Here is a 25,250-nt window from a genome sequence, read left to right as displayed (position 1 = left end):
TCTCCTGTTTTTAACATAAAGGCTGATAGCCCTCTGAGCTGTGTCATGCATCTTGCTAGGATGCCGTTCTCTCAGACATTATTTTTAAGATTACAGCGATCCGCCGTTCTGCTAGTAGTCACTGCTAGACCTGACAAATACATTCAGCCATTTGGAGCCTAAAAGTACGTGACTAGCCCTGGCAGTAGGTGAGATTTTCACATGCACAGCTGTAACGATATGAAAACTCTTTGTGAACAGCACGCGCCATCTTCCTGTGGATGCATAAGCAAAAGGGACATGAATTATGTGTAAACACTGATAGGCTTGAAGCACAAGAGAAGGGATGACTAAGTCGTATCTCTGCTATAAATGCAGACATAATGAAAAATCTCAGGTTTCTTGGGGACACAGAGAAGATCCCAGTGGTCTTGGCATTACGAGGAGGCCCATCAAACAGCATTAGCAGACTAATTAAGTGTGCAGCTTAAACTTAATTTTCCTGGTAGCATTAAGACGGATTAAATATTATTCATTTTGTGATGTCCTTGGTTCCCAGTATTTTTCACTCCCCTTTCCACCTTGTCATTTTGTTTCAATCAGTAACATTACTGTTTTTAGTTTAGGAAATGCTACTGAGCAGGCTTTAAAAATAGGATTTTCTGAGGAAATCTTCATAACTTACAGCACCTGGGTTCCTATTTCTCATAAGAAAAGACCTCTTTCTTTTAATGAAGTAGGTTAATTATGCAAAGCGTGAAGATAGTGGGTAAGCGGAGAAAATTTGCTAATCTGTAAATGAGGAGGAGGACCTGTTTTATAAGGTGCACTTTCTGTATTGCTGTTTCTTTTTCTGCCATACAAACTAGGTGAGGCTGTGTATTGGCACCAGTATGAAACTGTAGGATAGCAAGTATGCTGATTTGTGTTTCTGCTATGTTTCCTGATACATATGTCCATTTGCAGTGTAAATATACAATAAAGTCTTACACAGAATGGGAGCTGCAGCCTTGTGCCCTAGATCTTAATACTTCTCTTTATGACTCTCTATAGAAACCTGGAAATAAGTGAAACACTCAGGTGCTTGGGGGTAGGGAGTTAGTTTTTCTTGGCTTTTTTTTTTTTTTCTGGGAACACATCTTTGATTTTTGTAATTATTTAAGTAGTCTTGAAGTGCTAATTCTTGCTCTGCGGGTAAACCCACACCCTGCAAATAGATGCCCAGACGCTGATTGTGCGTGCAGTGGGAGTTTGACTGATGTGTCTATTAACAGGCTATATGGGGTCTGTTTCTTCAGACCTGAGCTCTGGCATTCTGTCCCAAGGATTTGGCGGTCTCTTCAGTCTATCAGGAAACTCCTGGAGAATCAGAAGTGTTCAGAGTGTGTTCAGAGACAGAAATAGTGTCCTGTTCAGACTTTGACTTCTGGGCATCTGCAGGCTACTATGATCTTTAATTACATGATCATGTACTGCCTTTCCATCTGAGTCTCTAGGTAGATTGGCAACTATAGAATATCTGAAAAAGAAACAGGTAGTTGTGATTTATTCCATTTTGTGAAATGAATGCTCTGATAAAGGGTAGGGTAGTGGGGCACTTCCAAGCTAAAGAAATAGACAACCTTTTAATCCCTTTTATATGTCCTTGAAATTTGCCATTTGTCTTTACTGCACCAGGAATCTCCAAGCATATGGTTGGACATGATGATCTTAAAGGTGTTTTCCAACCTAAATGATTCTATGAATCTGTGAAATGATTCTAAGCGTGCCATTCTCTGACATAATAAATAAAACCAGCAACATTTTCTGGAGCATGATATGTGGGAGGACTTTTTTCATTGATTGTTTTTTTGCATGGCTGTGTTTGACTTATTTTTCCAAGTGGATGCTTATATTGTTTTATTTCCAGTATCCTACTGGGGTTATTGGATCTGGAAGGGTGCTCTTCTGCTTCTGCAACTCCTCCATTGCTGTAATCACTCTGTAGTAACACAGAGGGAATTTGTCAAGAGAAGCATCGGACAACTTCTGTCCAATTACTGCTTTTGCCTCATTCGCATTGAATTACTGGTTTTTAGTGGGACCACTCAGTAGTGCTTTGTGATTTCTATTAGTAGAGGAAGGTACAATTCCTGCTTGAAGAAATACATAGCTTGTTACCTGGGCCAGGAAAAAAGGAACAAACAGAAGTATTTTTCTGTCTAAGTCAACAAAACTCATAAAGATCATCGGAACCGGAGGGGTTTATTAAGAGATGCTTCATCATGGAGAAGGTGCAGGCTCACAGCTGAGGTCATGTAAGAAGGATGGAGTGAATTAGAGATGGTTATTAAAGGCCTCCTTTGGTTTTGCTACAGCACCCTCTCTCTGATCACCCTATTCAGCGCATTCATTTGATATTTTGCTTCGTAACTTGAGGGACCAGGAACTAGGAAAAGATGAATGCTTGCAAATAGGTAGTGATTGATGCTGGTGTGCGGCTGAACTTGCACTAGTCATGTGAAGCCCGTGGACTGTTTTTACCTTTAAAACCTTGCTCCTGGAATGACAGTGTGAAAAATGAGAAGTTTCCTAGTACCCCTGCCTTTTAATGTTCACAAAGGCTATTCAGAAGCCCAAAAGTAGTAAGGTAATATGTCTGATTTCAAAGAGATGGACAGCTTAATTGGTGTATAAATTTAGGGCTAATAATGGCACTTTTAAAAAAATATATTCTGTATACTTTGTGTGTTAGCTGGGTAATTTGTTTCTGCCTTCTACCTTATGAAGCAGTGGGATGGTGCTATTTATCTTATTTTTTGTGGTAGACTTTTGTAAAACGTATGCTGGGCGGCTGGTAGAGTGCATAACAGTCATTGCAATTTTTACTAATCTGAATCCATTTTCTTTAAGAAGCACAGAATGCAGAATATGGCTTGAACAGACAAAGTGCATTTAGTTTGGGACTGGTGCATGAATTTTCCAAACAGAATAGCTAATCAAAGAGTGAAGTTTATGGAATAATAATGTGGTTGGAACTGTTTGCTTTATCTACTGATATAAGTCATGTTGAAAACAGGATTTTGAGAAGCAAATTGTCTGCGGGTGATATTATCCCTCCACACTGCTGAAGTGTAAGTTGTGTACTGGGTATTCTAAGGACTCTGAAGAGATTTAACAGGTGAAAAACTACTCAGTGGCCCATTAGATGGAAAAGATTGTGATCCCAACCACACTCCATGCTACAACAAGAGGGAACAGAGAACAGAGAAGATGTAGGGACTGCTATGAGTTTGTGGTTTGAATCCCTCTCCTTCCCCCCGAAACAAAGGGACCACTATGAAACTCATCTTCCCCTCCCCAGATGCCAAGCATGTTTCTTTGGTTTTTCCTCCTCATACATACACATATATTTGCATATGCTTATATGTAAATAAAAACAAAATGCCTATTGCTAGAACACTCTGCCTGCTGAGAGAACAGATTAACTGCTTGACAACTACGAGTCATGTCATTTGAAGTACTGCTGGAACATGCTCGTTTCTTTCAACAAGGAACAAGGTACAAAAGATGTAAAAAATTAGAATGAAACATCAACTTCATGCTTTGCCACAGGGATGGCTTTTAACTTAAATTGGCTTTTAAAGTTACGAAGTAACCAGACCTTGCCTCCCCCAGTATCCCTTGTTCAGCACAAGTCACAAACTCCTGATGGAAGCCAGGTTTCTCTCTGACACAGCTCTTCTTTCCTGCAGTACATTTTGTAACTTGCTGAACAAACAAAAAGTTGTGGTATTATTATTATTATTATTATTATTATTATTATTATTACTACTACTAGTACTACTATTAGTATTTCTAATACTATTACTTCTTACTTCATTTAATGGATTCCTGGTGTCTTCCTCTGTGCAACACAGCCTATCCATGTCAGCACTTTAAATTATTAAAGATGTTTATTATTTATTACGTGTTAAATGCTGACAATGTGATGGGCAAAGGATGTAGGCTGAAAGAGAGGAATTTACGCAGACGTGATTTATGCTTCTTGCAAGCTGCCTTTCTAAGAATTCTGAGCTTTCATATTTTCAAATCTCGGGTTGGTAGGTTGTACAGGCTATTCAACTAATTCAACCCCATCTTTCAAACATCTGTCGCCTCTGAAAAGTTCTCAGTGTAAAGAGAAAACTGTTATTTATAAAAAGAAGCTGTCAAAGATCAGCTATGTTCAACAATCTAAAGCATCGCTTACGTACATCAGCACTAAACTATGCTCATTTGGATAGCATGAATGGCTAATTTTAGCTTAAAATTGGAAACAATTATGGGTTCAGGAAGAAAAGTAGGGCTGTATGTCATTAGTAATTGATTTCTTTTGCGGAAGAGCTTGAAATGAGCAGTTAAAAAGAAAAACATTGTTAAGTGATGCAACCTGTCGCATGCAATATGCAGATGTTTCCCAGATTTGCGTGTGTCTCAGGTGGATGGATACTTCTGTTGTCATTTCCCCTCCTCCCTCTGGCTTCCTATAAAACTTCTACTTTCCCCCCCTGCATCTTTTAGCTTCTTCTGTGAAACTCTCAAGCTGATGATAGCTCACACTGGGAGCATTGTGCAACTTGTGTACAAAGAGGAGAGCAGTATGCCATGGCGTAGGAAGCTGCGAGTCACTTGTTAAGATGTTGTTGCTAGCTTTCAATATCACAAGGTCTTATAAGTAAATAATTGTCCCACCTGTGTATCTTACGGTGAACCACAGTAGGCCAGTCCTACAGAACAATGATCTGTACACTGATGGGAAAATCTTGGAAGCTTGCATACAATGTCGGTAAGGACAGAACTGACCGCGGTAACATACTCCTGCTCCTTCTTTCCTTCTCTCCTTATTGGAGTAGTTTGTGGTCTTTCAAGGGAGTCGTCCTTGGCAATCTAGGGAATAGCTCCTGGGTTAGGAATCCTGACCTCTCTCAAATGAGTCAGGTTGAAGAAATTGCCTTGCACTCATTTTTCACTGAACCTTGCCTTCTCATCTGCAAGGAGTCACCAGAATGATCAGACGAGATGCTGGGACCGAGTTGTCATCCTTTCTGCTGCCAGTGTTATACTGTTCTTCTTAGGGTACTTAAGGGCAGGATCACATCACTGACCACCAGCTCTAGGAATACTCTGGGCTGGTAAAATAAAGCACATTTGACTCAGTGGAGTGGAGCCAGCAAGTGGGGAGAGGAATGATGAAATGATTGTTGTGTCTGGAAACCAGAATTTCAAGAGGCTCTGTTGGAGAACTTCAATACTCTGTTGGATCCCTTTTTTGGGAAGGGCTATGTTTATATGGTCTTTTGCAAACAGATGTGAACTGTGAGTCTGGGTTGATTTGTTTAGACTCAGTGTTGTGCTAATGTGATGATGTGGCTTTTGGATTAGAGCTAGATCATGTCCAGTTATTTTGGTGTGTGGACAAGGTGAGTGTGTATTTGGCTGCACAAGATCACATAGACTTGCCGGGTGGGATCTGGTTCCTCAAGCATTAGGTAATTTGAGGCCATTTCAAATGTGTGAGGGTATCTGAGATGTCCAGTAAGGGGCTGGCAACAATAACACAGGACCTGTATCTGACCCATGCTTGTCTGGAGAGGTAGCTAGCAGCCAAACAGGATTCCCAGGGACATCTCGGAAGGGCTGAACACCTATGTGAACCACATACCTGCTTTGCTGTCCAAAGGGTTGAGGAGCAGACCTATGACAAGTGCCCAATTTTTAATACGGCTGCCTGGGAAGGAAGGCCTATCCTTCAAGGGGCTAGGCTGAAATAGGATTTGCTGTCCCTGTTTCTAACAGAAGTCCACCTAGAAAATGGCAGGTTTGCATATGGCCAGGAAGCTTAAAGCCAGAGGTGTTCTGTGGAGTTCTAGTTTACAAAAACATAGACGTGCAAGGAGGTTGGCTGAAAAAGAAGAATTTCCAGTTTGCTGAATACTTTTTTATTTGGTTTGGGTTCAAAGCTGGTAGGATTGCTAATTTCATGAGCAGCTGAGGGGTGAAAAGCCCCCTACTTCAAATCTTGGAGGATATCTGCCAAGTACATCTGCTCTGGGACTAGCACACCTTGCTAGCCAAGACAGCAGAACTGTAAGGAATCCAGGGTTCACTCAAGAGTCTTTTGTGGATTAGGTCAACATTTGTCAAGACATTTTCTTAAAACAAAATTTTTCAACTCAGCAAACCATTTTTGATGGCCTTGTTTCAGCCAAAAATTTCCAAGAATCTCGGCTTGCAGAGTCTGAACCACACACAGGAGACATTTGGCATGATTATTTTCTTTCCTTAGGACTCTTTACGGCAAGAAAAATTACACAAAGATTCCATTTATCTCATTTTTTAAATTCATGTGTAAGATTTATATATGCCTCTGACAGATTGTAGGCTGATCTCCAGTCACTAATCCTCACTTTCCTGAAGACAGAAAATATCTGTGCAAAATTCTTATGGAAGAACAAAATACATGTTTGTATTTAGGCACTCAATAGCTTTCTCTGACTATGTAAAAACTGAGTCTTAACATTCACTTCTATTGAACTTATCCAGTTTGGTGTCTCAATCGCTCATGACTTTCTGGCTAGCTGCATGGTGCTTTGTACATTTCTGTAGCGCATAGCTTCTGACCGTTCCTAATCAGCCCAAAATTTAGACCTAGTTTAAAACAATAATATTTTCATATATTAAAAAAGAATATTGCAAAATACTTAATGTACAGTAAAGGAAAAGAGTCTAAAATATAACTTCACTTTCTACTGTTTTTTCCCCCTGGAACCTCATGACTCTGGGGGCCCCACACCTGAATTGCAGAGGTTTCTTGTTTTCAGCATTGCTGGATTAAAGAAAAAAACCTCCAATCCCTTTTATTCTGGATTCCTAAGGGAATGAGACTTATGATCTTATTCTGCCTGCCTGTCAATCAGTCTCTTAATAGCTTTTGAATTCATTGGCTGGTTTCAGTCACCTTTGACACAGGATAGCCACCTCTCAGATATTACGTTCCCACACATTTTGTGCAAATCAACAGCTAGGTCAAGGAGAAAGACTTTATTAGAAATCCCTCCAAGGGAATGACAGGGCTGCCTGTTAACCCTCCTGCAGGGGAGCAACCACCCAACCAGTCGTCAAGTTGGTGTGGACCTAGTTCCAGGTTATCTGTCACATCTGGGCTGTGACACTGGGGGACCTGGAAATGTGAGTGCAGAGTGGACGTGGGAAAGTCTGGGGGTGCAAGAAGGGGCAGGGTTAGAAATGTGTGGGTTAGAAAACATGGGGGAGACTGGGATGATGCAGTGCATGTGATGAAGGGACACTGAGGAAGGTGGGCTCGTTGTAGGAGTGTGCCTGAAATGGCGGTGTTAAAGCTAAATCAAGAAGGACATTTTGCTCAATATCAATATGGAACTAGGCTTAGACTAAGGCACAGAGGGGAAGGTGAGATGCATTTATGATTCTGTTTATGTGTTTTGTATCCCAGCTACTTGGTGGGTGACAATGAGTAGTTAGACAACTGATTATTGAGTGTTTGATGATGATCTGTCTAATCTTAGTCCAGAGCGAGTGTATTTAACATCTTGATTTCTCTATTGAATAATATCGTGGTATTGGTTGCATACAGTACTTTCTAACATCTTATTAACTAAACAAAATCACAGAGTACTTTTAACAATAAGTGCTTTGTTTGGCTGCAATAATATCAATTCAAACTGTTTTTACTGTCAATGCATACATATGAACCATCTCTTTCAGAAAAGCAGATTTATTCTCTTTGTGAGAAAAATAATAGCAACTCCCATCACCCAGCATACTCCTCTACATGAGAGATTTTCCAAATTTCAGCAAGTTTTGCAGTAAATAAATGCAGCTCTTGGAATATTTCATAGTGTGTTATGGAGCTAACTTGCCAGGTTTTCAAACCCTCTGCAACAATTTGAAGAAATGATTTGATGTTTTGCTTATGTTCTTAGTGCTTTGGGAAAGGAATATTTGCAAGGATTTACTGAAAGAGAGCACCAAACTGGGTGTCATTTTGGTTTGGCAAATGCTATCATTATGATCTGTTTATTTGTCTGCTTTGTTGCATGATGTGTTTTGATCAAGAGGACTCTGTAGCCAGAACAAAATGGAGAGTGTGAGACGGATCAAACAGCAACTGCTGTTTGACATGCTCTGTCCACTGGACTGGTTTATTGAACCTGGAGTGAAACAACTAAAGCACTAGTGATTAATATATCTCAGTATTTTGTAAAATGAGCTCCTGGGTTTTGCTGGTAGTGGCTGCTGTTTTTCTTATGAAATTGGTAGAGTATCTCATTAAACAAAAGGCAATTATATGTATTAGCAATAATGATAGAATAATATATATAAAAAAAAACCAAAAAAATACCCCCTATGGATGTAATTTTAGAAATGCATTATGCAAGGGGTTAATTTGAGAGCTGGTTTTTTTTCACGTTTTGAAAGCTTTGCTGTAATTTTGTATGAAATTTGAGATCAGTGAGTCTATAATATCTTATGAATAATTTACAACGCCAACAGTCTTTCTCTGGAAGAATACTAAATTAATTAAGGCCTGGAGGAATTTCCATGTGTTTAAGCCACATTATATCTTCAAGGTTTTACTGCTTCAAAGTCACTGGGATGAACTCCTGGCTTTTCAGGTGTTAACAGTCCCAGGAAAACAAGATTGGTGCCCTTGCTTTAGCCTGGAAAAACTAAAGGGCTGTAGTGTTTGTGTTTTTTGTGAATCTGTTAAAATGATAATACCTTACACACAGGTTGTTCCCTCACTTTTCTGGGATGTTGTATTGAAGGAACTGCCTTACCACCTCCCACACCCACAGGTATTTTACTGGGTTGGATGGCACACTGCAGTCACTGAGCCAGCTCTTTTGGGTGACTCATTTCTCTGGGTTAAAGGAGATGGAAGCCATCTCCCAACAACAGAAACAACCCACAACTGAGCCTACCCCTGCTCTGAAAAGCACAAAGCTTACTTCTAACCACACCAGCCTGTGCAGAAAGGGACTTCTTTGAACCTGTTGGTCAACCTTCAGAGAATCAGTCGGAAGCCCCTTATTTTTGCAAGTCTCAAACCATAAGCGCCTCCCATAGCTGATATTACAGTGAAGGCTGGGTATGGTGAAATAATATGTGCCACACACACATTATTTATTTAAACAGGACAAAATAGCTGCTTTCCAGCTGCTCTCGATGCCCTTGAGTTGAAATGCAAATACAGAAAAAACATGTGCCACTATAACCAGCTGACAGCCGTTCCCCTTCCCTGAAAACCAGTCAAGCAAAGTAGAGGAAATAAGTCCCTCTCTCCCATGGCTAACCACCCTCGGCATCCTCTGCTCGCTTCTAGCTGCTGACCAACTACCCTGAGCAGGGAAATGTTATTCTCTGTGAGAAACCCTTCAAAAAGTTCCTTGTTTAGGCTCCCATTCAGTACACCATTTATTGAACCAGTCTACTATTTGTATATCTCCAGGCCTAGGCTCTGAGTGCCTCACAGTTATTACGTTGTTCTTCTTACGCCACCTCTGTGCTATCCCCACTTCAAGGGTAACAAACCGGAGCACAGAGGGCAAAGGTTACTTTGCCAAAGATTCATAAGGGCATTGGTGACACATTAAGGCGCTGAATTTATACAGTCATATTGGCGTATTCCCCATTTCACACCCAAGTCCTGCCCCTCCTGTTTTTCAGACTGCGTACACATTACTTTGTGCCTGCGGTGAGGCAAACTAAACAGTTTTCTCACTGGAAAAACCTGGGTGTGGAGTCGTGGGCTCCTGTACATACATATGGTATAGAACAGCCCACACCAAAACATACTCCCATCAGCCTGCAGCAACTGTTGCCTTGACCAGTTTCTCTGCACTTTATCTCAGTGTGTTTGGGGAGAGAGGTGGGGACTGGGCTCCACCTTGTCTATTCTGTAGGGTACAGATGGTTCAGGTGAAGTTCTCTGTGGTTTCTTCATGAAGTTTCTAGTAAAGCAGGAGCATGGAGAGTCAGTGGATGGAAAGAGGACACTGTGAGGTGCTATCACAGAGATACAGCTTTTGTAGCTGTACAGTGTATATGGGTTGAGGAGGTGGAGATGGTGGTCTGGTAGGACCTGTGCTGTCAATACTTACAGTAGAGATCTCATGTCATGCGATATTCTTGCTCAGATGCTGTAACACGCAATGTGTCTGTCACAAGAGTTACAGCACAATGGCACTTGAAGTGGGAAACATCCCTAGCAAAGGCAGCAGAAGCTCAGCTGCATAATCTCAGGTAAGCATAGATCTGAGCTTACTTCATGACCAGACTTGTCCATTATCCTTCTTGCAAACACATTTTCTTGCGCGGAGGAAGGCTTTCTCAACCGTGGTATTGGTACCTCTGTGAGGGCCCAGCTCCTGCCCACGTGGTTTGGCTGGATTTAGGCACCATCTGTGCGAGTGGGCTATGGACTCATCCACATCTTAAGGTTGGCTCCTTCCAAACACTAGATGGATTGTTTGAACCTGGAGTGCTGCTACTGCAAAGCCCATGGGTCTTCAAGACTGTTGTGCTTATGCCTTCTCCTAGCTCCACAGTGTAGTTTGGGGCGTCTGGTCCCTCCTCAGCACAGAGCTCTGCTGCTTCCTGACAGGCATGTACTGAAACACTTTGCTGAACCAGGACCTCTCCGGCACCACAACCAATTTGTACATACATTAAATCAGAAAGGAACAGGGGCAAAGACTCAGGATACAGAAAGCTGTAGTGTCTGATTATACGTGGTCAAATTACTGACTGTGTATGTTCAGGCTACTTGAACAAATTAAAAGTGGGGCGTGGAGGAAGGATAGTCAATGAGGCCTGTATGATTGTAGAAGGTGGGGGGAAGTCAGGCTAGGGCCCCTCAGCAATACCCAAATTGTCCTGTTTGCCAATATCCAGGGATAATTTACACATCAAAAGGAGCGAGCGGAAATGGACATGAAAAGTGACAGCAGTTGCCAAGTTAAATAAAAGCCCCTCAGTGAACATGAAGAGCAATAAGAGCCGTTTGGAAAGTTGGCTGCAGAAGAAGAGGTTATGTGAGAGCTTATACCCGACCGCCTTCTTGGCCCCTTGGGAACCAATACAGACATGGAATTCACTTGACCCGCAGGGCTGAGCAAAATATGGCCACACATCAGTAAAGCCTGATGCTTAAGTCATAGGAAACAAAAGCAGGACTGTGCCAGATGCCAGACGAGTGGGATCAGGTAGCAGGAACCACAGCCTGACTTCAAAACGCCTGAGTAAATCTGGGCTGCTAAATTTCCACTGGGCTGAATCTGAAGAAAATAATGTGGAAGAATAATACTGTTTTTTTCTTTTCTAGCAGGATACTAGTGGATGAATATAGGTTGAGTTTGAATAAGCAAGAGGCAATATTTCTAAGACAGGGTGTTTTTTTAAAGTATAAGGCTTTGTAGCTTTGGCATTAGAGCAATTTCTATTCTTGTCATGAATCACTGAAGGACAGACAGTGTGTTTAGGTGGGATATGAACACCCAAATCTTTCCTTGCCTCTCTGCCCTCAATTGTAATTTTTTTTTCTCCTTTGCTTGAAGCAAATTCAGAAATAGTCTTGATTTTCCTCATCACATTCCCGTCTCACTTTCTGCTGCTGAATAGCTGCTTAAGATACATTGTCAAACAATGTCATCCTGGCTCGACTTTGCTAAGAGATGGTGCGAATGATCTGGGGTTTCCGATGCAAGCACTAGGAGAGCAAAACTAATTGTTGCCCCGAGCAAGAATCTTCCGATGAGAAGCTGATCTCTTTTACACAAGTCCAAACCTGAAATAACTCCACAGACGTCAGTGCAATCACTCTAGATGTGCAAGAGAGGCGAATCTACCCTCAAGTGCTCCGTCGTCTTTCCTGGGGGAGGGCAGCCTGGCTCAGGAGTCAGGGAGGGGGGGAGATTGCCTGCAAGGATTGCTGCCTTTTTATACAATCTGCATCAGCTTTGTGATCAAAGGCTAAAAGTGACCGGAATAGGCAGAGTCCTGGGCTTTCCCATTCACACGGCGCAGGCAGGCTTAACCCTGCCCGCTTAACGCCGGGACTCGGGGCTTTGATGCGAGGAGTCACGTGCGTCTCCACCGCTGTGACTCTTTGTTCCAGGCAGTGGTGTGCTTTTACGGGGGGAAACAGAGGGGTTTTAAAACCTCAGGTGTTTTGGATATGTTAGAACTTGAGTCCATCCATCGTGCTGGGGATCTACGCCCATACCCCAGTGCTGGTCCGTCTGCCTTCCCCTGTGAGCCGTTCCATGGGATGAAGGCTGCAGCTGCCGGGGGCCTCTGCTCTCTAGAGACGAGCCAAATACCTCACAGGGTGGCTCTATCTTTGGCTGCCGTACGGCGGGGATTGGATTACAAGCAGCTTCATGCTGACAAGGCTTTGGAGGAATAATAATATCTTGAATATTATGGAATTTGAGGAATAATAATATTGGGGGGATAATAACACCCTCTAGGGAATGAGGTTGTCTCTCTCTTTCTTACAACCCTGGCACAGGGAGGCTGTAGCTTCTTATATATAGTGGGAATTAGCAGCTTCTTCAAGGCCTACATGCCAGTTCCAGTTAAAATGTTCCCAGCATGTGTTTTGGCACTGCAGATGGGATGGGTATCTCCCTGCAAAATAAAACAACTGGGACTTCCAGATCTGTTTGAAATCGCTCTGCTTCCTCTGCCTGGGAGGTGATAGCACTCAGAGATTTCCCTTGGCACCTGCTCTTCCTTTCTCCTTCCAATCACTTAAGGGCCAGGTAGGATTTTGCTCTATTATATTTTTTTTTAAGACCCAGACTCCCGTTTGCTGTGCATGTGCATAGCTCCGTCAGTTCAAAGGAGTTATGCCAGTGTAACCAAGCTGGATACATAATACACCAAAAAGATGATTTGGGATACTGAACTCTGAATTCAGGACAATGATGCTGAAAATAAATAACCCGATTTATCTTTCCTTGCTAGAATAAAGCCCATTTCTAGTGTAATTGATTTGCATTGCCTTCACAAAACCTCCTTACTAGCACCAGATTTAATACCTGCGGCTAAGGGAGAAGGGTTAGTTTTAACAGTGGAAGGACATTGCAGCAACATGTCCGGAGGATGCAGGTTTCTAAGACTTTCTCACAAGACGAAGAAAGTCCCCTGGATGAAAACCCTACCCCATATGCATGTGGTTTCAGCATCGTGTTCCGGCTGGTGAGCACTCCTGGGTTGGGAGAGGTGACCAGTTTGCCAGCCCTCGGGCGGTGTAAGAACAGCAATTGCACGTGAACTGTGAGGCCAAAATGCTGCGTCCCCTGGGAAGGGTGAGCTCCGGAATGGTGTGGCTGCCATCACACGCTGTTACTGGTCTGCTGCACGTCCACAGGCTGTTCACCTCTCCTGCCAGCTCCAGACGGGGAGATGCCACCAATTCAAGGGGGAGAAAAACTAGGCAAAGCATAATACAGCTCTGTCTTGGCTGGCCTTGCGGAACAGCAGGGGGATTTGCTGTATAATCTAGAGGGATCAGCGGGCTCAGAGAGCTCCGGAGCCCAGGACTAGTTCAGGGCAAGAGCAGGACAGACTAGCAGAGGCACGTCCGAGCTCTCAGCGGCAGTACGCAGGCTGCATTGTAGCTTCAATACTGCCTGCTGGCATCTTCCTCCGTTGGCGCCGGCAGCGTCTCTGAAACAGCTGCTTGCCTTCCTTCTCCGACACCCAGCAAGGTGCAGCGATGGCAGCTGTTCCTCACGGAGAGCTGCCGAGGAAGGGCAGCCGGATCCAGAGGGACTTGCTCCGGGAAGGGGAGGCCTTGAGCTGTGCACATGCCAGTCCGCACAGGCAAAGCACCATCTGCTGAGAGGTGACTGATGCGGAGGAGGGAGCAAGGACAAGGACTGCTTCTCAGAGCCAGAGATGCAGGCTGGCTTTTTTTCTTTCTTTTTTTTTTTTTTTAATTTCAGTGGGATTTTTAGGGAAAAAAAGAAGGGGTGGTATGAAATCACATCTCTGTCAACTACAGCTGTGCCCACCTAATGCATAAAGCAAATGGGGAACAGTGGGCCAAACTAATTTGAAAATCCTCTGAGCTGCAGAATAAGAAACAGCCCCTAAAGTGAGAAACCAAGCTGCACTGCCTGGATCTCTTTGCCACGGGGCTTGGGAGAGGGGAGAGAAATCAAATCAAACTCAGTGGGCTTTTAGCTGCCTTTGGAATAAGTTTCTGCCTGACATGAAAGCCACAGCCATGGCAGACGCTCGGAGGTGCCTTTCAGATGATCGCATTAGCCGTAGCTCCAGGTGTCCAAGGGAGACAGCTGACAATTACACCTTTTGTTTTCTTTTTCATGTTTGACAGCCAGATGCCTTTTTGATCTGTAGTGTGCGCTTCTCTGTATGTGTGTGTGTGTGTGTACGTGTGTATTTATATATAATCTCAGATCTATCACTCCGGCAGAGTCACAAATGGCTTATCTGAGCATTTAAACAAATACAAGGCTGATTTATACACTATAGAATCAAAAGGAGGGGTTCCCTTTTGGCAATCATGGTCCCCTGCAGTTTTACAAAACACGTTCTTTCTTGTGACACTGTGAAATTATAAGGTGGTTGTGCAGATTTTATGGAAGAAAAGCCAGTCCTGTGTCTGGTTTACCAAATTTTGAAGAGTTATTGGCAAAACTTTTCAGCTGGACTGTGGGGTTTAACACCTCACAACAAGGCCTGGGGTGACTAGTTGCATGTTGCACATGATGCCTACCCAGAAAGGAGAGCTGATTCAGGAGCTGAGGAATCTCAGCGATGGAAAAGCAAAATATTGAATAAAGTTATAGAGGTGGAGCTCTTTCTGTGGCTCTGGAAGTCAAAGAAACCAGGTAATTCCTACTGACTGCATGTTATATGGCCAGAGACAGAAACAGAAAGAAATTGTTTGTATTAGTTCAGGTATTGAGAATGACTTTTCCTGCCAATGAGGAGTTAAAAATCAAAAACCCCAAGACCCTCTCTTCCCTGCGTGTTTACTACTGGTCACTGCAGGAGACACAGTATTGGCTTGGAAGGCCTCTTATTGACCTTATTACATTCTTATAAAAAGCAAGTAATTTTCTGGTTTAGAGCAGAGATTTGCTGCTCAGAGAAAAAAATCTTTGCTGTTTATTTCTGTCTCTGGAGTGAACCCCGCTGCAGGAGCTCTGAGGCCTCCCAGGTAATGGTACGGTCTGCAGGAGACCATTAAGTGGTATTCTGAGAGATGAAGCAGGGACTTCCAGGCTTGAGTTATGTTAGAGTAGTTTAAAACCATGGTGCTCACCACAGTATTCACAGCCTGCCATCAGAATTGCTTGAGAATAAGGCAGGAAAAACATTTGAGCAACCAGTTGTTGTGAACAAGAAAACTCTGACCCAAGAAGGGGATTGGACTAATTAATGTGTGACCTTATGGCTCAAGCCAAGACCAAGACTCGCACAGACTGCAAGATTGTGGACTGTTGTTATATGAAAGAAGACTTGTTCCAGCAATTCCTTCTCTTTCCAGGGACTGCTGGCTGGGGAATGAGATGCCTGGGGTGAAAAATTTATTTCCTTCTTGGACTGATATGGGTGGTGAGGGCAGGTCTTGCAAAAAAGAATTATTGGGGTTTTATTGTTGGGTTTTTTTTTGGTTTTTTTTGTTTTTTTTTTCTACTGGATAATTGACGTGCTGGAGGGAAAAAAAGAATATAATTAATGGTAAAGTGCGACCACTGACAATGGTGGGGAAGTCCTAGGTGCCTTAGAGAAATAGGTGGTACGGAGCTTTTCTGATGACAAAACATCTGAGCACACCCGGTTCTACAGAGGAGCCAAAGAGAAAGGCAGGGGCTTGTATTTCATGATGCTCTGAGCCCTGAGCTACCCTTGGAGGAAAGTAAGGCTGGCAGTGCTGTCAGCATTCTCAAAGCACAGCCCAGGCTGCCATATAACCCTGCTCACATTCACAAGTCTGCCTCTGCAGCCTCTGCCCATGCAATATGTGAACAGAAGAACATGGGAGACAGTTGTGAGTGTAGGACATACGAACTCTCCGTGGAAGAGCTATCTAATGCTCCTGCCTAGCTGTACTATGATTGCAGTAAGTTCCTCATTTAATATTTATTACATTCGGAATTCATAGGAAAGTTGTAGATCTAATGGAAATTGACCCTGTAAACCAATTGATCAAATCTTGGGTCAAGATGACATGACATATGCAAATCATATGCAAAGCTCATGTAGGGCTGCATGTACAAAGATCACACTCTACCACAAGCAAACCTCCACTGACTTCAATTAAAGTTTTGCCCAAGTCAGCTTGAGCTTTGTACATATGGCTCTATGTGGGCTTTGCGCATGATTTACATATGTCATGTAATGTACAATATGGTATTGTGTACTAGCTGTCTCCCCCTAATTAATACATGATAAAAAAACTCTTAGGGAATAATGATTACGAAAAATTTGTGCATAAGGAAATTGCTTGCAAATGACCACACTGGTGAAATTATAACCCAATAATATTGCAGTCCCATTTATTTTCTGTTAGGTTTAATCACCACTAATAATTCAGTCTAGGGTAATTAATCTTTGCTGATCAAAGTACAGGAAAGGGCTGAAGTACTGTAGCTGCATCATAATGACATGTAACGCTGATGCTGCACAATTGCCTGTTTGCAGAGAGATGTGATGATGTCCTCATCGGCATACAGTCAATGAACGGGAGTTCATTATCACTCAGTAGAGGATAGAGGCTCAAATAATAAGGTAAAGAAGCATAAAAATGCATACACAGGCAGATGCTTGCAACTAGAGCTCTGCTCATTCCCTGAGTTGGAGGGGTGTGTTTGGGGAAACTGCGGTAGAGACCAGTGAGGAAAAGGACATTCAGTATTCTTTTTTTTTTTTTTAATCGCTCTGAGTCTAGATTTTATTGCACTGAAGAAAAAAGGGAGCTTCACTCCCAAATCACACAGATTCCCCAGCAGAAAGTCATATTCCCAAGTTTCTTGCATCACTCAGTATCAAGGTGGAAGCTTGTTGCATCCATGGAATTAACTGGTACTTTGATGGAAAGGACGCCTTCTCTGGGTGACTTGATGTGACACAAATGCCTTAAAGCATCTCTACACCTTCCCTTGAGAGAGGTCGTTGATGAACAGAGGGAGATGGAGTGTGGGCAAGAGATCCTGCAATGAAACCAGCGTGTGGCTGAGAGTTCAAGAGAGCAGCCAAGCAAGGTGCTCCACCTTAGTTCTTCTTCCACTTTTTGAAGAATGGTTTCAGATCCTGATTATGTTGTTGTCTTGGATGAGGCAAAAATCTAGCAAGATGGTTTCCATCCATATGGCCAGAGAGAAGGGACAGGGAGATGTTGCTTCCTGAATTACTTCAGCTAAATATTGGATATATAACACGCTTGAACTTTCAAGGCTTGAAGTCAATGCTGTGCTGTATTGAGTTTTGCAGATGATATTTAAAAAATCCCAACACCTAATTTATTTAGTCAGGGTTCATTTATTTTAATCTTTCAGACAAGCCCTTGTTTGGGAACTTTGATCTGATAGTGGTGTTTATTTTCAAAGTACCAAAAAAAAAAATCTTTCCACGTCTGAATTTTCTATTTAAAAATCTTTTGATATTCCCTTCTATTGGTACTGTCACCAAACATCAGTGGTGTTAAAAAAAACAACACCTGTTACTAAAAAGACAGACAGTATTTAGCGCTACAATGGTCCTGAAGTACAGTGAATCAAAACTGGAAATCCATCAGTTCTTTGGCTGCTAAATGATTTCCATGCTGGGCTGGCATTTATCTTCTAGAATAGAGAAGCCTTTCAGAGAACAGCAAATATCTGGCAGGGGGCCAGAGGCCTTGGGTATAAGACAATTAGCACAACAGGGGGAAAGAAGGCCTTCCGGAATTAGAGATGAATAAGAAATATTTGTAATGTGCACTTTAAGTTATTGGTTTGATCACAGTAAATGTTTGTCACTTATTCCTCTTGGTTGCAAGCATAGTGCTGTATTATTTGTCTGGTTTTGCTTTCTTCTGTAATTAGTTTCACCACTGAGTGGTAGGACTGGTACATATCACACTTCTTGTCCTCTTCTTCATCTTTAAAAGGCTACTTTGTTTGGTTCAAAATAGATAAAACGGCAACTTGCTAGTTGTTGCAAAGACAGACTGCTCCCTCCTAATCCACTGTCTCTCTCTCCATACGTTGCTTTAATTAGACATGAGGATTTAAGCCTTTACGTTCTGAGGCATGTAACAGTCAAAGTAATAATTAAGAGGATATATTTAGATGGTTTAAAAAACCTCCTGTACTTCCAAGAGTAAATCTTGATGTTTAAAAGTGCCGAAGGGTTTCTAGGCTCCTCACAATATCATGAGCTGTAAATTTGCTGTTCTTATTGTCAAAGGAAAATATTGCAATTGCAGAACACAAACAGGCTGTCAAGTCTCAAATATTAAGAGGTTTCAACCACCTTGTACTACTGTTAGAAAGAGAAAATATATTTTCATTGATTAAGGTCACATCAGCTGAAATTACGGAATTTTTCTTGGATTTATCTTATGAAGATGAAGAATTAATGGTAATATAATATCATAATCTTGGCTAGTGTTAGGGACCGAAACAAGAATTTATGTGAAAACTAACAGAGGTGAGACATGGGAAGGCATCCTTCTGCACTATGTAGCACTGTGTAAGCCTCAGCTGGGATATCGTGTCCTCTTTTGGACACTGCACTCCATGAAAATTGTAGGTCAACAGAAGGGAAGTGGTTCAGAGAACTGAAAACTTGAATTTGAAAAAATTGAGGATGTTCAGTCCAGAGAGAAGCAAACTGGTGTGTGATTTGGTGATCTTCAGATGTATCTGTTTATCGTGATGAAAACGTAAATGAAGATTAAAAGAATTTTTTCTTTAAAGATTGCCACGGAATAATATTGACTATTGAAAACCTTAAGCATTTTCTTTTCCTGAAAAGTGCCCCATGGGAAAATAAAATCAAAAATACCTCATTTGGAGTTGAGCCAATACAGCTGAAAGCATTGTATTTCAGCAACTCAGTAGAGACTGCCTGCTTGCAGCTCATACATTTGCCTCCCAGGCCATGCCATGATCTCTGCTCTTCTGCCTTCTCACCGTGTCTCATCGCATTGCCTGGCCGGGAGGCTTCAAGGTCTCCAGAAGGATACAGTACAGCCTGTTTTACAGACAGCATCGAGGAATGGAGGAGGCCACGCTACAGTTCCCATGTATCATGGCAGTGATTTGAGATGGACTATTCCTGTTTATGAAGTTACTCTTTTCAGTCAAACCCTGCCTTTCTTTACTGGTTTCTAGGTGATTGTTCCGGAAGATTTCTTTTTCTGAAAAAAATCAACGTTTTGCATTGAGAGGAGTAATTTTTTCACATTAGGAAGTGCATGAAAAGAGAAAGTGCCACAGAAAATTAAACTTTCAGTGAAAACAAGCAAACAAAGAACCCATCCTTGCACCCTTGCTGACTCTAATTCCCACTGCACTTGGGGAATTTCTAGAATTGAAAGTCTTTTTATGGTGCCCACTCCAGAATGAAGCGCTAGGATGTAGTTGGGAGCTGCAACAGCATTCACCACTCCACGGGACTACCCTGGGGACACGAGTTCCCAACTGGTGAGTGAACAGTGGTGGTGGGAATGACCTCTGGTTTGTGATCCCAATTCACTGTGGAGGAGGACAGGACAAAGGACTTCCCTGAATGACTGTTCCCTTGGAAATCTGTGTGAGAGAGAGGCTTCCCTCAAGTTCCTTGGTTAGGATGTTATAAGATCTGAATTGTTCTGTCTGGTGAGTTGGGTTCCCCTCCTTCAGGGGATACCCTCTCTATGGTAATTCTGTCCCTTATTTCTTGCAGGTCCTCTGGTCTGTCAGGAGCCCAAGGCCAGGGTTCCCAAAGGAGGCTTGCTCCTTGGGTGTCATGCATGGCTGCATTTCTTTTGCACCAGTTAACTTTAGTCCCAACGCATTGCTCCCTCTGAGAGTTCAATCTACCCTGTTCCTCTTGTTCAAATGACTCCGAAGTGCTTTGAAACTCTGGTTTAAGGAGCTTCCTTCCCTGCGCTGCTTGTAGTCCAGAATAACTGCACCACAGGACACTCTGACCACCCCTTCCCCTGTCTTCCATGTCAATAACAATAAAATGGCTCAATGCTGTGCAAGAAATGTCCTCCCCCTTTTCCCATGCTAGTATTTCTCTTGGCTATTTCCAAGCCCTTTTTTTCCAAGCCAGACACCTAAGAAAGACAGGTGTCACGTAAGAACTATGTGCAGGGCCAGAGTGCCAGGCCCTGGGTTTGCAATGCAATAAAGCCTTGCAACATTGACTTAGCAGATAGAGCGTAAACGAAACCTTTAAACCGCAGTTTCCTTTGTATGAGGTCAGGTAATTAGCAGGGTCTGCTCTTTGATTACTAGCAAATGTAAAACTGTATGGAAACCAGCTATCTGTGACCAGAGTAGTTTCAGGGAAGACAAGTGGGATTAGAATAAAATCCCTGCTGAGCTGACACCCTGTCCCAGACACCTGGGGTGACCTGGGTCCCAGTCCTGTCTCATCCAGAGACCTGGCGTGGGGCATTCAGATCTTCCAAAACTTTCTTTTCTCCCCACTGTAACATTTGCCTTTTTGTCTCAGTCACCCAAAATCTGCTTGAGGCAACAGGCAAATCCACACTTAACTGTGGTAAGCCAAATCCTCACCTATCGCAAACAAGTTAGAGGTTAATGACAAATTCCAGCTCCAGGCTGGGCCTCGTTGTTCTGAATAGGGTTAAACAAACCCTGTGTTTTATGGCACATGTGGGCTGTGCCTGGCCCCGTGAGAGCTACTTGAAAAATAAGCACACAACAGGCTGCTCTTCAGCAACGTTGGGCATGGGAGGTGAGACCAGCCAGTCCAGCCTGCTGGGAAATTTCAGTGGGTAGCACTCTCAGGCATGACTCAGTCTGTTGTTCTGCGTTGCAGTTCTGGGGAAGATCTGTCGTGTCAGAACCTGCAGGGTGGTGACATCCTTGTAATTCTTCTGGCAAAATAAAAAGAACTGCAAGTGAAAGGCTTTAACTGAGCTTCATGCTGCTGTGCTATGTATAGGTACAACTTAAGCAGTTGAGTAAAGAATGAATTAAAACCAAGAAATGACAAAATAATGGTAGCTGTGTGTTAGGTACAAGGAGGAACATTTTCCCAGCTGTAAGCCTTCCTCAATCAGAGAGCCAGTAGGCATCTTCTTGCGGAGTCCAGTTGTGCCTGAGTGTCCTCCTCCTGCCTCTCCAGTCCCTCCTGCTCTCAACGCTCCTTAGCTCTGGTATTAGCACTACGCTCTGACACTAGAACTAAGAGAGAGAAGGGAAAAGGGATACAGGAAACGTGACTCCTTATCCTGGGCATATTACAAAGCACCGTATGCATCTCCTGGTTGCCAGCGTTTCTAGGGATGTGTCCTTTGCAGAAAGGGGAGTCAGGGGTCTCTTGTGCCCTTGCCCTAGATGGGACGCTGCACCCCGCTGTTCCTGTGCAACACAGGCAGGTTTCCAAACCAGGAGAGGGGAGCTGCTTGGGTGAAGATTTTCTCAATGACAGTGGCTGGTCTCAGTGACATACAATCCTGCCATTCGTGTGCTTCTTGTCATTCAAACCAGGTACCTTTGTCACCAGAAGTGAAATCCTTTACAGCTGATTTTAACTGCTGCTGAGATCAAAGTTCTATGACTGTAAATCATCTGCTCTCCATCCCTCTCAACAGCATTTTAACTACATGTGGGATATTAATTACAGGTTGTCTTTTTCAGACCTATAGTTCTGTATTACTTGTTGCTTTAGGAGCTGAAAAAACAGCCACAAGAGACAATGGCTCTACAGTGGCTTTTAGCCTCTCAGGACAAATCCCAGAGCTGACATCATCTGCAATTATGGTGCACGGATCCAACCACTCTGACATAAGGTGGTAAATTATTCATGATTTGGCAGCCACCATAAATGAAGAGTGTGCTTTAAGAAATTAAGAAACCTCAGAATTGCAAGACTGGTTTGTCACCACAGTCCTATTAGGCCAGCGGCCTATCTCTTAAAAACAATACTTTGGATGGTGGTGACAGAGCCTTAGGGCAGTTTATGTGGGATAAATTATTTCCTCTTGATTTCATGTGAATTTCTTGGCTAATATCTACAGACAGAAGGATTAAAATCCTTCCCAGATGGGACCATGTGGCTTTTGCCCCAAAGACCTTGCAGTTTAAACTGAACCAAAGCTAAGTACAGGGTGAACATGCAATTGCAGCAGATTTGGTGGGAGGAGGGTGAACTAATAACGTTGGACAAACAAACTTCCCATCTTGTTCTAACAAAGTTGTGCTTATTTCTGTACTGGCCAAAGATGAGAGACAGGGACCTGAGCACATTGGACTGAGAGGAACAATAACTGTGACAGAAACAGGTGGGAAATGTAATTGAGACTTGCAAGCTTTAGAGTTTTAAGGAGCTCAGGTGAATGGTGCAAATATACATTATTCCAACTAGGACTATAAACTATATACACTAGGGTTTGGAGAAAAAGGGCGATAGTTTCCCCACCTGTTGATCAGTTATACGAGAGTCCTAGCATGGAATGGAAAGTTAAAGCTCCTATAAGCAACCAACGTGACTCTTGTAGGTGATTCTGCATCGCTTCACAGAGGATTCAGATTAGACTGAGGCCATCATGGAGGACAGAAGGGGAGCAAATATTCTTTGTCATCAGTGTTTTGCCCCTGTGAAGACTGGGAACAAACAGAAGGTCACCCAAAGGTGACAGTGCCATTGTCCTGGCTGGTTGTCAGCATATGAGAATGGGAGGAGAGGAAACCTAGTACTGCAGCCTGCTGCAGCACTTGTGGATTTTGCTTTCTTCCAGGAGAGAGACACTGGCAGTTTGTGCCTTGCTATAGCGCATCCCTAGTGTGGGCCAGAAACAACTGTTAGATCCTAAAAGGCAATTCCTGATGTGTGATAAAATGGACTTCTTTCTCGCCGTTTGTCCTGATTCTCATACAAATTTACCATATACCATCATCGTCACTGTAACGAAAACACTTTTATTAATCCAGGCACCCTGGGGAAAACTGACCAGGCTATTGTTTCCTTTGTGAGAGGTCTATCTTGTTACTCAGAGAAAACGCCTGTGCATCAGCAACCTTGTTGATTTACTCTGTTCACTGAAGGCCTTTTTTACTCATAATCAGTCATGTTAGCTAGATGTAAAGTAGAGGTTGGAATAATTTTTTCAGGAAATGGCGAAACTGCAAATGACTATATACTCATGGATTTTCACAGCCAGTAAGGACCATTACATTCTCTAGCCTGACCTCTTGTATAGCCGAGGCCAGAGAATATGACCGAGTACCTTATTTATATGGTATTAAAGGAAATAATAGTTTTTTTGTAAACTGAATTTTAACTAGTCATTGCTGAGGGAATGTGTGTTTGTTAGATTGCTTTTGTGTGTGCTGAAAAATTTGGTTTCTTTCCCTTCTTGTTTCCAATTTCAGTCTTTGCATTTCCTCCAGATCCATCTACCGGGCTGTGCTGGTAACTCTGGGTAATGCCAGAGACTCCAGAAGCCTTCTGTGGTGCCCATGCAATGGCGTGTGCACGGGCATCTGTTTGGAGTGAACCCAACTGCTCCTCATAAGAAGCTGGGGGACAGAAAGAGGAATTGCATGGTCAAGAATTAAGTGTCCTTTCCTGAACTGAATACTGACAAAAGGGTAAGTTGCCCATTTGAAATTATTTCATCCTGCTAGTGGAGATGACAAAACGTGTGGTAGCTGTCCAGGAAAAAAAAAATCATTTGATTTTTCAGAGGCAATGTAGAGTCCCGTTCCTAATCCAAGGGGGGATAATGGAGGATCTGTTAGAGTGTCTGCAAGGCATCATCCAGGCAGGCATTAGCATGGTCTGCCCACACTCCTTGTCAGCAAAGCCTTGTGAACATGGTGCTGAGCTGCAACTAATAAGCTTCAATGAGAGACAAGATACATCCGCACAGGCCAAATGTGCTAGTGTTGTCCATATAGCATCCGTTAGCTCCAAGCAGAGCTGGAGTCCGCTTGCACACTGCTGTGTATTGCGTCGCCAAAAATTCCTCTTGAAACTGGAATGTCCTTTTTCCATCTGTGGTCTGCCTGGTTAATTACATGTATTAGGATATTGCACAATAACTGCAATTATTGTGGGGGAACCCTTGGAGAAAGAGGAGAGTGCTTGGGAAAGGGGTGCTTGGAGAGTGCTTGGCAGATTTCCATTAATGAGATCTGGTGCTTTTTGGGAAACTCTTTCCCATAGAAAAGAAATGAAAAAAATGTAAAAATGCCTGATTTTAGAAGCTGGAGGAGTAAAATCTGACAAGGTAAGGTTGAAGGTGCTGTTTGGCACCTTAAATTGACTGTTGTAGCTATACTTGAAATGTGATATATAGGCTGACTTCAAAGGGAAATGGTGTTACAGTCAATATCTTCTGAAGTGCTAAGAAGAGGTGTGTCCATCAAAGGATAGATATTAGCCTCAGAGAATGAGATTTACGTATATTAAAATACATTTGAGTGATAATTTTAATGCACAATGTCTAATGCATGGTAAGTACAGGCCAAACACTAATGCTCCTTCCTATTTAACAAGGAACCCAAGTAAATAAGATGCACCAGCAACAGCTGAAAATAGAGCCCTTTGCAGATAGGTCCTTTGAATTTTGGCACCTTCATATAAAAAGCCATACAAAGAGTGATAAGTACGTTGCCACCTAGCAGCTGTCCAGGCGAACCAAAACATAGCAGCACTACTAGCTACAATCTGGCAAGTCCAAGTCCCTCTGCAAAGCAAAATCCCAATAAAACACTAAATTGCAGGAAGTCAATAATTTTATCCAATTAGGCAGGATAAGTGGGCTGGTGCCAATCTGGTATCTCACACTTGAGCGCGATAGACACAGCTGCAGTGGGATGCTGGTGACAATTTTTCCTCCAGCAGTCTGGGATGAACATAAATTTGCTTATAAGCGTGACGTTTCCGTGGAAGTTGGTAGTCCCTTGCCCTGCAATTCGAAAGAACTGGTTTTGAGTTTTTTGGCATCTACTCACATCTGAGTTGGTGTGACTGCTCAAAGGTGGAAAACTTGGAGA

The 25,250-nt window shown here is 42.8% G+C and overlaps 1 long non-coding RNA gene across 2 annotated transcripts in view; it reads left to right on the top strand.

Moving 5' to 3' along the window:
* LOC134514689 (uncharacterized) overlaps window positions 1-25,250 on the top strand; it is a 102,015-nt gene that overhangs the window by 39,078 nt on the left and 37,687 nt on the right. For both annotated transcript variants that reach the window (XR_010070771.1, XR_010070770.1), the window contains exon 2: window positions 23,640-23,840. This is a non-coding gene — a long non-coding RNA (uncharacterized LOC134514689). The remainder of the gene's footprint in view (window positions 1-23,639; window positions 23,841-25,250) is intronic.

The sequence above is a fragment of the Chroicocephalus ridibundus genome, chromosome 4 (genome assembly GCF_963924245.1).
Source record: "Chroicocephalus ridibundus chromosome 4, bChrRid1.1, whole genome shotgun sequence".
NCBI classification, from domain to species: domain Eukaryota; kingdom Metazoa; phylum Chordata; class Aves; order Charadriiformes; family Laridae; genus Chroicocephalus; species Chroicocephalus ridibundus.
The sequence above is the reverse complement of the archived record's forward strand: the minus strand, read 5'-3'. Positions and strand labels throughout refer to the sequence as shown.